Source organism: Pelodiscus sinensis, chromosome 25, assembly GCF_049634645.1.
Source record: "Pelodiscus sinensis isolate JC-2024 chromosome 25, ASM4963464v1, whole genome shotgun sequence".
NCBI classification, from domain to species: domain Eukaryota; kingdom Metazoa; phylum Chordata; order Testudines; family Trionychidae; genus Pelodiscus; species Pelodiscus sinensis.
In genome coordinates, this window is record NC_134735.1 from 13,960,038 (window position 1) to 13,976,150 (window position 16,113).

Here is a 16,113-nt window from a genome sequence, read left to right on the forward strand (position 1 = left end):
CTAGTCTTGGCAAGACCCCAATGACCAGCACTCGCCTTGGGAAGTCTCATGTTGGCAACCAGATGGACTCAAACAACTGTGTTGGGGCAACACGCCTTTGTCCCAACCATCCCATATCAGGGTTTAGTGTAGCTTGTGTAGACAGACCCAAACTGGGCTCAAACCAATTAAGGGACAGGACTCCTGCTGAGCATTCAGCCCAGTCCTGCTGGGGAGACCACGGCACCACATGGACTGCAGGCCAAGGAGGACATGTACCGAGGTGCCAGAGGGCTCGGAGACAGGCCTTGCTAGAAGAGCCGTGCAGGAGGGTAGAGAGGAGCCTGGCTAGGAGCTGCCTGTAGCAGGGCTTTCTGCCTCGGCTCTAATGCCTTGGGTAGGCAGGGCCAAAGGGGGAGACACGAACCACAACTTAAGAACTTAAGAGCTGCCACACTGGGTCAGACTACATAGTCCATCTTGCCCAGTGTCCTGTCTCCAGTGGTGGCCCTGGCCAGAGCTTCAGAGGGAGTGTGGAGAACAAGGCCATTAGGGAGTGATCTACTCCTGGCTTCTGGTAGCAGGTTAGGGTTGCCCCCAGCATACAGTTGCATCCCTGCCCATCATAGCTGATAAGCATCGGGACCTATTCTCAGTGAACTGAGGCAGTTCTCATTTGAACCCAGTTCCACTTATGGACCACACAACATCCCATGGCCATAAGTCCCAGAGCTGCCTGAGCCGTGCAGCGTGTGAAAAAGCACGTCCTCTTGATTGGAGTAAAATGCTGCCTATCAATTTCATCAAATGACCCCTGGGTTTCACCCGGTGGGGCACAGTGATTGCTATTTCTCTAGTCACATTTTCTGCACCACTCGGGTTTTAATAGATCTGCATCGCACCCTGCTCAGTCGTCTCTTTTCCTAAGCTGAACAATTCTCATCTTTTTGATGCTCCCTGTATGGAAGCTGTTCCACACCCAGGACCAGCTTTGTTGTCCTTTTCTGAACTTTTTCATCCCACTGTAGCCTGAGATGGAGCAACCAGAACTGGCCATAGTATTCCAGGTGGGGGTGCACGATGGATTTCTGTAGTGGCATTGTGATCTCTCCCACGTTAAGGCCTGACGGGGTGTGTGTTTACATTTGAGCTGGGATTCCCATGTGCATAGACAGACCCGTGCTAGCTCTGCTCCAGAAAGCATGTACAAATAGCAGCAAGGCCACAGGTACTGGTTCAGGCTAGGTGCCCTACGAGCAATCCCACCTGAGCACCTGGGTCTGTCTTCAAGCCACCGCCCATGCAGGGACACGCTGCTAGCTGGAGCAGGGCGAGGATCAAAACTCTCTTCCTGGAAGCTTGCCATGTATCACTGCTGCATAGAATCCAGAAATCTAACTCATGGCAGCTGAATAGAGGGAGAGGCCCGGAGGGCAGAGGGGCACAACTCACCCCACCTTGTGCCAGATCCCATGCTACCTGCAGAGCCCCCGGCCTACACGCAGGAGCAGGAAGTCCTGCGAATGTAAAGAGAGAGCTTGTAATTTCAGCACCATTCTCAATACTCCGCACACAACAAGCGCGACAGCCAGGCTCTGCTCAAGTCAAACGGACTCCAAGCACCCACAGCTCTAGCTGCTGGCTTCAGTCTCCAACCATAGGGCAGGGCTGGATCAGAGGCCACTGACCCACAGAAAAATCAGTCGGGGCGCACACAAGTGAGAAGCAAAAAAACCCCAAAGACCCAAACCCTCACTGACCTGGCCCCCGACTGAGGACACTCCCCAGGTTCCACTGCACATCAGAGCCTGGGGGGGGGGGGGAGGGCAGCCTAGATTTTGTGTGCTCCAGCCCTGCACCGGGGGGGTCTGCAGCACCAGTGTGGGCTCCCCAATTCTGGGCGGGGAGCCCCACGCCTCCAGGCTGATCTAGGCAAGCTGGGAGTCGCAGCCAGGCCCCGGGTTCTCCACCCCCGCTATAGGGCTTGAGAACAGTTTTGCCTCTAGCCTGGCCAAGCAGGGTCCCTGGAAGGGCTGGGTTCTGTGAGTTTGGCCCGGTCTATGTGACCGGGAGGAGAGGGGCAGAACCCCTGGGAGGGAATTTCAGTGCACACGGGTCCTTGAGTTAATTAGCAAAGAGATTATCTAGGAAGATACGTGCAGCAAAGCCAAGAATGAATCAAGTAAAGGGATTCAACTGGCTCCAGCTAAAGGAGCTCTGAAGGCTTTGCAAACAATAGAAGTTTGCAGTGTCAGGCGGGGCAGAGGCGGCCTTATCATCAGCAACCAATCTGCCCCTCCTCCTGGTGCTTCTCTTTATTGGGGTAAGAAGACATCTCTCTGGACATCTCTCCACTAAGGGTGTGTCTAGACTACATGCCTCCTTCGACGGAGGCATGTAGATTAGCCAGATCGGAAGAGGGAAATGAAGCCGCGATTAAAATAATCGCGGCTTCATTTAAATTTAAATGGCTGCCCCGATCTGCCGATCAGCTGTTTGTCGGCAGATCGGGGCAGTCTGGACGCGACGCGCCGACAAAGAAGCCTTTCTTCATCGGCACAGGTAAGCCTCGTGAAACCAGGTTTACCTATGCCGATGAAGAAAGGCTTCTTTGTCGGCGCGTCGCGTCCAGACTGCCCCGATCTGCCGACAAACAGCTGATCGGCAGATCGGGGCAGCCATTTAAATTTAAATGAAGCCGCGATTATTTTAATCGCGGCTTCATTTCCCTCTTCCGATCTGGCTAATCTACATGCCTCCGTCGAAGGAGGCATGTAGTCTAGACACACCCTTAGAGACCTGCCAGCAAAGGGGAAAGGGAGCTGGGGGAGCAGGGATGGGAGCCAGCTGCAGTGCAGGCATGTTGGCTGGGCTGCCCACACTGGCCAGGTTTCAAAAGTGCTCAGCCCACGGGGCAGAGGAATTCACTGAACTCAACAGGGGTTTGATGCCCAAATCTGTAGAGCTGAGCCTGATCTTGGAAAGACTGGCCCCTGAGCAGGGTTCCCTGTAAGCTGGGGGCTCATGGGGCACTCAGGAGAGATTCCAGTGGCAACATGTGCATCCATGGTGGTGCACATCTACACATGCCTTGGTGCACATCACAAAAATTATTCCACACATCTTGCCCAGGGCCCCAGCAGTTCCCTGAGCCACTCTGTATCTAAACTAATTGAGAGTTTTATCCATCTGACCATCCCCCTAGTACAGGGGTGGCCAACCCGTTAGAGATGAAGAGCCAAAATAGCAGTGGATAGAGTGTGAAGAGCCACGTACCGGGGGGGTGGGCGATTGGGAGTTATTGAACAAACAAAAAAAAAACCAAACCAAAAAACAGGCCGGGGGAAAATAGGTGCCGGTACACCTTCCCGGAGCATACCATCACAAACAAAGCACTGGGAAGGGTGAGAGGTGCAGGAGGAAGTAGAGAAGAGGATGCTGGCTCAGGGAGGGGGCTCCAGGCTGGGGAGTGTTGGGGTCAGGTGCAGGGTTGGGGTGCTGAGCAAGCTGTAGACTTGTGGCTGTGAGGGTGCAGGAGTTTGGGCTGGGGTGCATGAGGGGCTCAGGGCGGGGAGGTTGGGAGTCTGATGGGCTCAGGACACAGATTTGCAGTGTGTGGAGGCTGCTGGAGTGTGGTGGCAGGAGACTGGGGCTGCAGGAGTTTGGGGATGTGAGGGACTCAGGTTTGGGGTCGGGGGGTGGTGGAGCAGGAGTGTTACGATGCTTTGGCCAGATGGGGCTTGTTGGCCAGGCTTCATTTTTAAATAAATTGTCAAACAAAATGTTTCACCGTTGTCTGTATTTATGAGGGGTGGGGAACCTGTTTTGAGTCGGGGCCACACAAGTGAGCTCCAAAAACACCCAAGCCTCACTAATGTGGCCCCTATTGTGCTGGTTGGGGTAGGAGGCAGGGTGCTGGGGCAGGTACTCATGGGGTGGGGGGGGGGACAGACAGAGCTGGGGCCAGTACCTGGAGATCCTGGTTCTCAGGAAGCATGCTGGCTGCTCTGCCCCATCCCTCTCCCAGGCACCCCCCCACTCTAACCCAATCCCTCCCCTCCCCCCCCATTAACCTTATGCCCAGGTCCCAGAGCTGTTGCTGGTGCCACGCCAGACCCAGAGTCCTCGCCACTGCCTGCACTTAGCAGCCGGCTGTTAGCACATGCAGGATATGACAGCGTGCTGGGGATCAGGAGCTGCAATTTTTTTTCAACTCATGAGCCAGAGGTTGGCCCCCGCTGCACTCGATGCTTCAAATCCAGCTCAGACCCCAGCAAGGTCACATCTACACTTAACTCTGCCACTGTCACAACGTTGGTTGGGATGATTTTCTTTTAATGACATTTTTATGCAGACTAGACGGCTGAAATGGAGACGTCCACCAGCATGGCAGCCAGCTTACGTCAGGGCTACTGTGGCTTTGAGTGGTGGGCTCTCCAGCCTGCTCCTCAAACAGGGTCCCAAGCTGAGCTCAGTGATGCCCTTTGGATTCTTGATTTGATCCTGACCTGCATCCCCATCCCAGGCCAAGTGGACAGGTCTTCTGCAGCCACCACCGAAATAGATTGGGTAGCAATAAACTCCCTCTTAAGTGCTCCCCCCACCTATGTTTAAATCATGGAGGCGGCCAGGGAACAAAAGGGGGAGGGGGAAATAGGATTAAGTTGCTGTGTAAGCTTGCAGCTCTCCTCCTCTGTGCACCTTGGAAGTGAGGGCAGGAGGCAGAGCATGCAGCGTCTGTAATAGCTGTTCAGTCCATGCCTGCTTTCCTGTCACCTGATAGCATCAGGAGCTGCTCTTCTCAGCTTGGGAAGGCCGAGCAAAGAGCTGACACTGCTCAGAAGTGGCCAAGCTAAGTGTGGTGCAGGGGGCAAGTGCTGGAACAATTGTTGACATGTCAGTCAGAGGTCATCCCATGAGACAGCAAAAATGGGGAGGGGATACAAGACTCCCATTGAGACTTGATCCCCATCAGGCACAATAAAATGCATCCCCCTTCTATAGTTATAGGCCAAATCCTTTGTTTAGCAGAGGAAATAGGTGCCTCATCTAGGATCCTAAATCCACCTCTGGGCACCTACATTCATTACTACACTTAAGGTGCACAGTACACGTTAGACCCAGGAAGCAAACCTGGCCTCCCATGTTGCTTTCAGGGAAGAGTGGCAGCACCCAGGGTTATAGTGCTGGGGGGAATATTGGTTCCCCTGCTTCCCCCTCCCTCCCCTCCCCAACTTGCTGGGTAGGAAACTTCAATATTTTCAGGGAAGAAACAGCTACAGGCCCAGACTTCCTGCAAGGCCCCATCTCCAGCATTAGAAGGGAAACCTATCTCCAAACTCCTGTGTGTGAAAGGGATGCGTTGAGGCCTACCCAGAATGTCAAATGAGCACCAGTTTAATTGTAAGTGTAAAGGAAAGGCAGCATTGTCAGATACAAGAGATAAAAATAACAAAATTTGAATGAATGACCAACAGTAACCCCGCTTATAGGGAAGTAAGTAACTTAGACAGCAGTATGCAACAGAAGTGCTGATTACCCCAAAGGGAGCAGATGTAAGTTTTTGTAAGGGCAGAATGCGACAACAAAAATCTAACATCAGCAATTGTCGGGCGAGTGGAGAAGTACCAAAATACAGCATATAAGGTTGGTTGAAACAGACCAAGAATGGACAGGCTGCGAATCCAAAAAGCTAGGTCTGATCAACCAGGGCTCCCTCCCTGGCACTGAATCTCGCTGCCGCACATAAGCTCCGAAAGGGGAACGAACACCGGTCATAAGTTGCAACGAAAAACCCAAAGAAAGGAAAAACAAAGAATATCTCCTGAACCTAAGCAATGCCTCTATCTTTCTTAACACGAGTATTATATATTTGTTAACCCCATAAATTGTTTAAATGTAAATCAGGAGGGTATATCTGTAGAAGTTATTCCTTCCTTTTTTTTTTTAAGCTGTACTGTTTTTCCACTTTTTCTTGGTATATTGTATTGTCTTAAAAAAAAATCTTTATTTACTTTATAATTAACTTTCCATTTAAATCAATTCAGTATTTTTGATTCTTTTGTTTGACCCTAAAAAGAAGTATTCCTGTCTGTGGTTTCAAATCCTTTAAAGAACCAAATCCAGTGCTTTGGGGAGTACATGAAAATCTCCCTCCCCCCCCACTCTGGGGAGAGAAAACACCACCCTTACCGCACTGGATTGACTTGGGTAAAAGTGGTAAATGCCTCCCCAGGCTTTCAGACAATCCACAGCAGTGGTGGATTGTAACATGAACAGCAGTGGGCAATCCTGGTGGCCATTTACCAGGGGTTTTACCCCATGTTCATCACCATCGCTGAGCTTGTAAAATCCACAGCAAGGCTAGTCTCGTCCCCACTACTGCACAGCGCCATGAAATGAGAATACCCCATTCTCATTTCAGCTTTACCGGTTCATTGATCAGTAACACCCCTTAGGCCTTTTCTATAGAACCACTACCACAACGGCAGCCCCTGGCCTGCAGCTGTACCAAGGCTATACGCCTTCCTAGCAAATGATTTGTTTCCTTCCCCCGCTGCCGTGGATTTTGCTCCTGTAACGTTCAGCTAGAAACCTGCTTGCCCATCACCACGTGCAATGCCAGAAAAAAAAAAAAAAAAACCAGCAAGTCATCCCTTGGGTCAAGAGATAAGGGACCACTTGGCTCTTACCCGCGGCCCGGCTGACATCACTTGGCATCGTTCATGCTTTGGAGACACGTTTTAGTTTGGGACACAGGCAGTGGCTTTATTTCAAACAGTTGTGGCAGCTCAGTCCCACAGGGCTGCCTGGCTCACCGTGCTCCAGGCACAAAGTCACGCAGTTTAGCCCAGCCACCGTGACACTAGCGCAGCCAGGCAAGGGTTGAGCAAGCAGCACTGTACCAGACCAGTCCCAACAACTCACCACTTCAGTCCAGCCAGGGGAGAGGGCCAAACCAGAGTGTGCTGCAACCCTGGAGCAGAGAGCCATGCCCTGCCAGCCCCACAACACTGTGGGGCAAGTGCCAGGCCAGCTCCAACCAAAGCCACCCCATTGCTGCCAGCCCCAGACTACTGCCCGTCACCACTGGCCAGATGCATTTACAAACAGGCCCCTGCTCAGAAGGTTGAGAACCACTGGTCTAGCTCACTTAGCAACAGAGCTGGGAGCAGACGCAGACCACAGGCCAGTCAGATATCTGATTAGCAGCTGAAAGTATGGACAGAAGAGTCAGGCAGTGCTGCACTTGTCATTTCCTGATACTGCCTAGACCAGACAAGGTCTGGGGGAGGGGGAACAGGGATTTTCTACGCAGGCCGACGTTTGCTTTAGGACGCACTGATGGAGCTTGTAGGAGGGACTGAAAGTTGGAGGCAACAGTCCAGTGTCAGCTGTTTCTTGGGTCCACTTTGATCTGAAACGATAAAGTCGCTATTGAGTGACGTGTACGCCTTGGCTCCCAACTACACCATCAGATAATTTTAAACCGAACCCAACTGCTTTTTTAGTGATGGTGCCTGGCCTCAGCCCCATATCCGCAGGATTCATCCAACAGTCACCATCTATCAGGAGTCATCATGGACCAGGCAGTTACACAGGGCTTGTGTGTGGCTCTGCATTGCACTAGCACTAAGTTCCTGTTACTCTGTTTCTGCAGCAGCCAAACTAGTTCCTCATGACATTTCTGCCTCTTGTGTCAGGGAATAAAGCCTCCCCATCCTGCCCCACTACCAAGGCAGTCACACTTCAGCAGTGTGACGCGGGCACCACTTGCTTTGAGTAGAACATTCCCACTCCGAGATACAGGGTGTGATCCTCAGCTGGTGGAAATTTGAGCGTTATATGAAAATCAATAGTGCTAAGCGGACTTTCAACAGCTCCCAAGGCTGCTGCCTGGAATCGGCCTACAGATGCAGTTAACTTCAGAAACCCTTCAGATGATGGAAGGCCAGCCACTAAGATGCCATGGGCCCTAGGGACATCGGCCCCAGAAAGCAGTCAGTTAATGAACAAGCGTTTTGAAGCTCTTGCCATTTTCTACGATTGGGGGGAGGTTTATGTTTTAATACCAGTCAGTCAGAGTGAGTAACTCAATGGAGTTTGTCAGCTCTGCGTGGTAAGTCCCTAACCCATAAAAAGTGAGTACTTGGAAGCTTACTTTTCCCATCCACAGGTCTGTCTCACGTTCTAGCCTCTTGGGAGACCCAGCACGTTCCACCACGTGGCAAAACCATAGTTCTGCTTAGCAGCAGCAGCAGCTTCTTCCACTTAGCAAGAAATCCCTGCAAACGGCAAGAATGTAACTGGAATTTGAGCTGAAGTGCTCCAGCCCGTATGTACAGAAACATGCACTAGCTCAGCAGGAATACAGCCAGAACATCAGCACCGTGGAAATTCTACGAGGGGAGAGGAAGCCATCAGCAGAAACTGCTCTGGTTGGGATCATTCTGGCCTGAGCAGTCTAAGCACCCTCCCTCACCAAACTTTGCAGATCTGCCTTTCACCCAGGGCTTTGCAGATGAGTTGCTGTGTTGCAAGCCAGCCTCTCTCTGCAGGACTGTTCTAGCAGAGGATGAAACCAACTTGACATTTTACTTTCCCTCCTTTTTGACCATGAGATCGGTGTTCAGATCTGATGGGAAAGGGATCTGGAGGTGAAGGCAGCTGCACTACTCTGATGCAAGTTGTCAATCTCACCTTGCACGATAGCTGCTCTGTGTCCACATTCCAGCCAACAGGCCGACATGCTCAGCAACCGCTCTGGATTGACCCGTGTCTCCAGATGAGCCCTGGGAAAACAGATTTGCACCAACATTCTCACACTTGGTGAAGAACAGGGCTACAGATGCCACAGAACTAGGAACGTGCACAAGGAAGGGCCAAGAAAAGCACCACCCCTATGAGGCCAATGTCCTATAAATGGGAACATCCCAGCCAACCTGATGAAAGCTTATAGGAGAGACAAGTGACAGCCACAACCACACAGGGCTCAGCTGACAAAGTCCCTCCTCCTTGCTCTTGCATGTAGTTGGAGATCCTGTGGCCACTTCATTGAACCACAGCTCTTGGTTTTACATGCAGTCCAAATGTTTTAGCAGCAGGGGGATTGGGAGATAAGAGGACAGTGTGGTGTAGTGCATGGGACTGAAATTTAGGAGACCTGGTTCTAGTCTCAGATCTGTCACTAGGCAAGTCCTTTCCACTCTGCCTCTTTAAAATGGGAATACCACCACCATCACCAAATGCATTAAGCACTATTGATAAAAGCACTGTATGGCAGCTGGGTGCTATGCCATACAGGTTGTGGGGAGAGAACTGAAACAGTACTGGTAGGGGATCTGTGCCTGCAGAGACAACAAGGGGCTACCCCATGGATTGTGAACCTGAACATGTGTGGGCCAAAAAGTGTCTTTAGAACACCAACTAATTGCAAATCTTGGCTAGTGGTTTCTTTGCCATTTAGCATTTTACCTACAATCCCCCACAGGCCTCGCTGTTTCTGCTCAGACAATCACCAGCATCACAAAGAGAACATCTTGCACTCACCGGCTGGGCTCTGGAGTGGGCAGAGAGGCAGTTGTCAGCCCATTATCCCACTGCAATATCCATCTGCTGGACACCAAGTCCTACTAGAACAGGAATCAGCCTCTTAGAAAAAATAAAGCAAATAACTGTCATTGCACGTCCCTCTCCATTCCCCTTTCAGAAAGCACACACCATGACCTCTGCATGGTCCCACATGGCATTCGACAGCAGCTTCTCTGCCAGAAGATGGGACCAACCATTCAGGCTGAATCAATGAGCAAGCTTTATGAATGCCAAGTAGCTCCAGAACCTCCCCTTCCAAAGGGCAGAGAAGCTTGAAAATCAAGTTCAAGATAGCCCTGCTAGTCTATTTACAGACTTTAAGGTCAGAAGGGACCAGTATGATCATCTAGTCTGACCCCCTGCACAGTGCAGGCCACAGAATCTCACCCACCCCTCCTAGAATAATCCTCTCACATATGTCTCAGATATTGAAGCCTTCAAATACTTTGAGGGCCCCAAGATGCAGAGAATCCTCCAGCTGTGATCTGTACCCCATGCTACAGAGGAAGGCGAAAAACCTCCAGGGCCTCTGCCAATCTATCCTGGAGGAAAATTCCTTCCCAACCCCAAATATGGCGATCAGCTAAACCCTGAGCATGTGGGCAAGACTCACCAGCCAGACACCAAGAAAGTTCTCTATAGTAACTCCTATCATCCCTCCATTGACCTATTTCCCACTGATAATGAATGGTCAATTAGTTACCAAGATCATGTTATCTCATCAAACCATCCCCTTCATAAACCCATCTAGTTTAATCTTGAAACCAGATAGATCTTTTGCCCCCACTACTTCCCTTGGAAGGCCGTTCCAGAACCTCACTCCTCTAATTGTTAGAAACCTTCGCCTAATCTCAAGTCTAAACTTCCTACTAGCCAGCTTATATCCATTTGTTCTTGTGTCCACATTGGTATTAAGCTTAAATAATTCCTCCCCCTCCCTGGTATTTATCCCTCTAATATATTTAAAGAGTGCAATCATGTCCCCCCCTTTAGACAGAGGCCCCACTGCCACACCTAGACACAGTGGAGAGGCAAAGCTTGTGCATCTGTCACCTAGCACATGTACTTTCCTGCAATGTTGCTGAACAGTTACAATGGTTCAAACTGAACAGCGACCGTCAAGGAAAATAGGTCACTTTTGGCTCCTTTTTGACCACATCAGCCACATGAGACAGACGCAGCTTCGATAGGGCCGTGGGAACATCAGAGGGGGTCATTAACAAGACATGGCCAATCATTGTTAGACCCCATGTCTTCCTGGAGACAAGGTCAGCAGATGGAGCTTTTGAAAGCTCCATAGTAGACTAAGGGGAAGCAGGGAGTCACTTACAGCACAAGGAAAGCCAGTGAAAGCTCTGCTAGTCCCATGCTTGAGGGGTTCTGGCATCTCTAGGCTCGTCTCAGTCCAAAGAGACACCACGCAAGATCTGGAAGAGAGGAATGGCAGGATTAGGCCAGGTCTACATGAGGGGGAAAGCAGAACTAAGGAGGACAACCCCCGCTACGTGAGTTAGTCCATCTTACCATGGGATCCCTCCCCCCGAAGGCCAGGGTTCCCTGTAAGGCGAGTACTCGGGCAGCTCACCAGGAGATCCAGGTAAACATGCTGGTAGCATGTTTCTATTGGTGGGTGGAGTTCCTAAAATTTATTCTGCACATGAATACGAAAAATTGGAGGGAACACTGCTGGGGGGGGGGGGGGGGGCAAGACAGGAGAATGATCAACCCCCAGGAGACCCATCTTCAGTGTCCATCTCTCAGTAAGTGAAGACCTTAGGGAGGATAAAATTGATTTTTTATTTTAAATTGGATTTTAACTGTTACTTATGTTTTCTACACATTTCCCCACATACTGTATTAAAGGCTCGTTTTGTTGAATACATTTCCTATGCGGTTGTGTTCAATTAAATATCGGTAGCCATCCTAACACAGCCCGATGCAAACCACGTGCAAAGTTAATCATTCAGCACTTTCTATTGAGTTGTAAGGGGTTAAGCAATAAGGACGCGTGTGTCTTTAGGAAAAGACAGAAGTACAAAAATCACCCCACCCTGGGCAAGACCTCACTGCACCAAGCCCAGGAAGCACAAGCATGGGCCTACTAACAGCACATTGGTAAGGGACCTGTCCTGTTAAATGCTCAGCGACCTTGCTACAGCTGAACGTAAGCGTGAATTTTGCTTTGATCGGGGCAACCGCCCTTTGTTCTGCCTCTAGTCACTTTACCACTTATGAGTCTTGTATATAATCCCTCCCCCCGCCCCCCCCCCCCGAGCACCAGTCTTCCCTGAAACACTAAAATTCAGGCCTGCCTCCATATAAGCCCATCTAACCCAAACGCCAATTTTCACACATTCCTGCACCACGCCTCCTTCCCTCCCCCCCAACCAAACTGCAGGGGCCAGAGTCCCACACTGCACCCCCATGCTGCATGAACGCCCGGGTTAATTGCCAGCATGTAGCCGAAGCCCATGGGGGCCATGGCACACAAGGCTGCTGAATCACACTCGTGCAAAGCCGCTGAGTGTGCAGAACCGTATCACGGGTGCAACACCCCCCCCCCAATCTGAGTCACCACCCCAGCGCTGCGGAGAACAGAGACACCCGGCCCGGCGACTCCTCGTGTTTCAGCGCCCACAAAGTAGCTCCGCAGCAATATCGCAGCTCGACCCCGCCCCGCGGAATCCGAAGGCGCCCAGGGTAAAGTCTCGGGGGGCAGAGCACCCAGGCAGCCCCCAGGGAGAGAGGATGGCAGCGGATTGCAAGCAGCCCCGGGCCTTACCTGCTCCCCGGTGCCCCCAGCAGCGCCAACAAAGCCTGCAACGGAAAAGAGCGAACAACTTCCGAGCCTTGCCTTTTAAGGGGCAGCTCTGCCCTCAGCGGAACCGCTGATTGGCTCCTGCGTGAGGGCCTCCCCCAAAGCCTCCTGGGAGTTGTAGTTCAGCTCTCTCGTCCTCTGCATTCCAAACAAAGTTTGGAATGGAAATCCATCAACCATACGAAGAAACTTGCACAGATACAGAGTTTGGAATGGAAATCCATCAACCATACGAAGAATCGTCCTCTGCAATCACCCAGCCTGGCCGGCCACGGAGTTATCGGCGGGGTTATCGCCTCCCCCTGCTGACCCCCCACTACCTGCCGGGAACCACCCCCGTGCCATCGTCCTTCTCTAGCTGGCCAGCCCGACAAGGAACAAGACGCTGAATTAGGAAGCTCCCCAGTGCAAACGGCCTGTGCAATCTGAATCCACCCCTCCCCTATGCAGCCGGAGACCGTCTTGCTCTTTCCTCCCTAGGTCTCCTGCCTCCTTCGGTTACCGTGATCATCTTCACCGATTTAGGGAGTTGTCCTGCTCGCCAACCCCTAATGCCAACCCTGCACTTACAACCCCCCAGAACCTGTCCCATGGCCCACTTCAGAGTCACAAACCCTAGGTTAAGTATCAGAGGGGTAGCCGTGTTAGTCTGAATCTGCAAAAGCGACGAGGAGTCCTGTGGCACTTTATAGACTAACTGAAGAGTAGCATAAGCTTTCGTGGGCAAAGACCCACTTCGTCAGATGCATGTCAAACCCTAGGTTGAGACACACAGTATAAACAGCTGAGAGTGCAATTTTAGACTGACTTACCTAGTGCTTTGTACGTACCCTGTTGTAAAACTAAGCAAATAGCTAGATAAGTTGACATACTTCCTGGAAGACCTCGGCATACCGCTGAGAACCACTGCCCAGGGACACCCGAACACCCACCCAAATGATGCAGTGAGGCATTGCCTCTTTCCTCTCCACTGGGGTGTGTTCAACCTACATGGGAGGAGGGAAGGGAAGAGAGGGACTGCTAGCTTTTCAGAGTTCCCTATCAGTCAATAACCATGTCATCAAGTGCCAGCAATGCCCTTCTGCCATGTAAACTGGTCAAACTGGACAGTCTCTATGACAAATGGACACAAGTCAAACATTTGAAATGGTAACACTCATAGAATCATAGGACTGGAAGGGACCTCGAGAGGTCATCGAGTCCAGCCCCCCGCCCTCAAGGCAGGACCAAGCTCCGTCTACACCATCCCTGACAGATGTCTATCTAACCTGTTCTTAAATATCTCCAGAGAGGGAGATTCCACCACCTCCCTTGGCAATTTATTCCAATATTTGACCACCCTGACAGTTAGGAATTTTTTCCTAATGTCCAATCTAAACCTCCCTTGCTGCACTTTAAGCCCATTACTCCTTGTCCTGTCCTCAGAAAACAAGAGGAACAAATTTTCTCCTTCCTCCGTGTGACACCCTTTTAGATATTTGAAAACCGCTATCATGTCCCCCCTTAATCTTCTTTTTTCCAAACTAAACAAGCCCAGTTCATGAAGCCTGGCTTCATATGTCATAAACCTGTAGGGGAACATTTTAACCAGAAGAAAACACACACTCAACTCCCACTTTCCTGACCAATTGTACTAACCACCAAAGGTATCCTCACAGAACATACATGCTACAGCTACACTGCCCAGTCTTGCGTAAGAACATATGCACATGAGGCATGGTGATATTCAGCACCATGCCTCATTTGCATACTTAATGAGACACCTTTTTTGCAATGGGCTTTTGTGCAAGAAGGAGCAGTCTACACAGCTCCTTCTTGCGCAAAAAACCCCTCTTGCCAAGAGCCACTTATCAGGCACTCATCAGGCAGAAAGGCTCTCATGCAAAAGGGAGTTTTTGCACCAGAAGGAGCAGTATAGACTGCTCCTCCTTGCACAAAATGGCAGCTTAAGTATACAAATGAGGTGTGGCCTCATTTGCATATGTTCTTGCACAAGACTGGGCAATGTAGACATAGCCACAGATTCTTAAATCCAGCACAGCAATCATAGCTGAGGACAACATCATTTAACTGGGCAAGTAAAGATTATGGAGGGGAGATACATGTACATGCAGAGTATATAAAGGTCCTCTATTTCAGTGTTTCTCAACCTTTTTTTTTAATAAAGTAAAGTACCCCCAGTACCTACAGTTTTCAGACACAAAATTTTTTCTACCATTGCAACACATTTGTTTAAACAACTTAATCGTAGCCGGGTAGGCGATGACATTTTTGGGTGTAAAAAGTACAAAAATAATAAAGCACTATACAAAACAAAAATTTTTTAAAACAAAAATTCAGTTTTTTCCAAATTTCAGTTGCGTTGATGTACACTACCCCTCCGCCCCCGACATCTCTCGAGTAACCCTAAGGGTATTCGTTTCACTGGTTGAGAAACACTGCTCTATTTCTCACTGTCACTCATTTTAAACTACACTGAATACAGTTGTCCCATGAAACAGCATGTCATATCTACTATTTCCATTGCACTTGGTAAAATACACAGATCTGTATTCGAATGATGGAAACAGTCTTGTCATAATGGCAGGTGGCCTGAAGTACCTAATTTTTGCTGAACATTTCTGCACCAACATGACTGAGGAGTAATTAAATGCTTTTTAGTAGCAATTTTAGTTACTAAGTGCTTTCTTGGTAGATGTTTGTTGCCGGAGTTTGTCTGCTCCTATTTCTTGAAGACTTTATGGTGCCAAAATCTAAAAAGTGTTTATAATATACTAGTATGAACAAAAATGCCTTTTCTCCCATCACAGCACTAGCTTACATACACTGCTACCTCATCCAGCATACACAACTGTCAATAGAAAACTGTCTTTCATGTGTTACCTTGAAAGTTTTACAATATATTTAATACATTGCTCTGGCTCATTTCTCATTCGCTATTTTAAATTTTACTTTTACAACATTCACTCAGGACAGAAGTAAAGTCTAGACCAGAGATCTGAAACTCCTGGCCTGCGAGCCCATCCTAGCTGGAGTGATTGTGTAATCTGGCCGGGAATTCACAGCGGGCTGGGCATGACCTGTCTGTTACAGGCCCCTCCCTATTCCACCATCTTTCCCCCATGGAACCCTTTCCCCTGAGCATGTGGCTTTGGGAATTACCGGGGGTGGGAGGGAGGCCTGGTGCGGCATGGTGGCAGTGGTTGCACCCCACACACACACACACATACTCCCCTTGGTGGCAGGAGCTGCAGGGGAAGTGAAGCGAGTGCATTCCGCTTCTCATGCTGCTGCAGGGAGGTGCAACCGCTGCTGCCGTGTGGTGCCAGGCCTTCTCCCCTGTGATCCCAAAGCTGCGTGCTCAGGGGATAGGTGTCATGGGGGGAAAGGGCAGAGTGATGAGGGGTAGGAGCGGGGTTTGGCAGCTGATAATGTACAGGCCCCCCCTGGCCTGCTGGGAGTGCCAGGCCGGATTGCACAATCGCTCCTGCCAGGACTGGCCCATGGGCTGGGAGTTTGAGACACCTGGTCTAGACTCTTAATGGACCATTAAGGCTGGCCCACAACAATGGGATTGTAGGAGATGGAACCATATCTAAATGTGATTGCTGTTAGCAATGTTGTAAGTTGTTTCTTTAACTAGTCCGGGAGAAATTCTTCACACATGTCAAGACCTAGGCAAGCAAAATTATGCTAGTGGTTAGCTAGTGTGCATTAGCCTTTTA

General features: G+C 50.2%; 1 long non-coding RNA gene and 3 other non-coding genes across 4 annotated transcripts; all 4 read right to left on the bottom strand.

The window, feature by feature from the left end:
• Nucleotides 1-5,984: 5,984 nt before the first annotated feature.
• On the bottom strand, nt 5,985-12,464 carry LOC102456672 (uncharacterized). Its single transcript, XR_331262.3, has 6 exons — nt 12,353-12,464; nt 10,901-10,997; nt 9,529-9,630; nt 8,680-8,771; nt 8,141-8,264; nt 5,985-7,396 (listed from the first exon to the last, which is right to left on the bottom strand). It is a non-coding gene; the product is annotated as an uncharacterized LOC102456672 (long non-coding RNA).
• LOC112546865 (small nucleolar RNA SNORD99) lies at nt 7,498-7,569 on the bottom strand. The gene has a single exon (XR_003090579.1). It is a non-coding gene; the product is annotated as a small nucleolar RNA SNORD99 (small nucleolar RNA).
• On the bottom strand, nt 8,931-9,063 carry LOC112546862 (small nucleolar RNA SNORA44). Its single transcript, XR_003090577.2, has one exon. It is a non-coding gene; the product is annotated as a small nucleolar RNA SNORA44 (small nucleolar RNA).
• Nucleotides 10,629-10,768, bottom strand: LOC112546861 (small nucleolar RNA SNORA16B/SNORA16A family). The gene has a single exon (XR_003090575.1). It is a non-coding gene; the product is annotated as a small nucleolar RNA SNORA16B/SNORA16A family (small nucleolar RNA).
• Nucleotides 12,465-16,113: the final 3,649 nt, after the last annotated feature.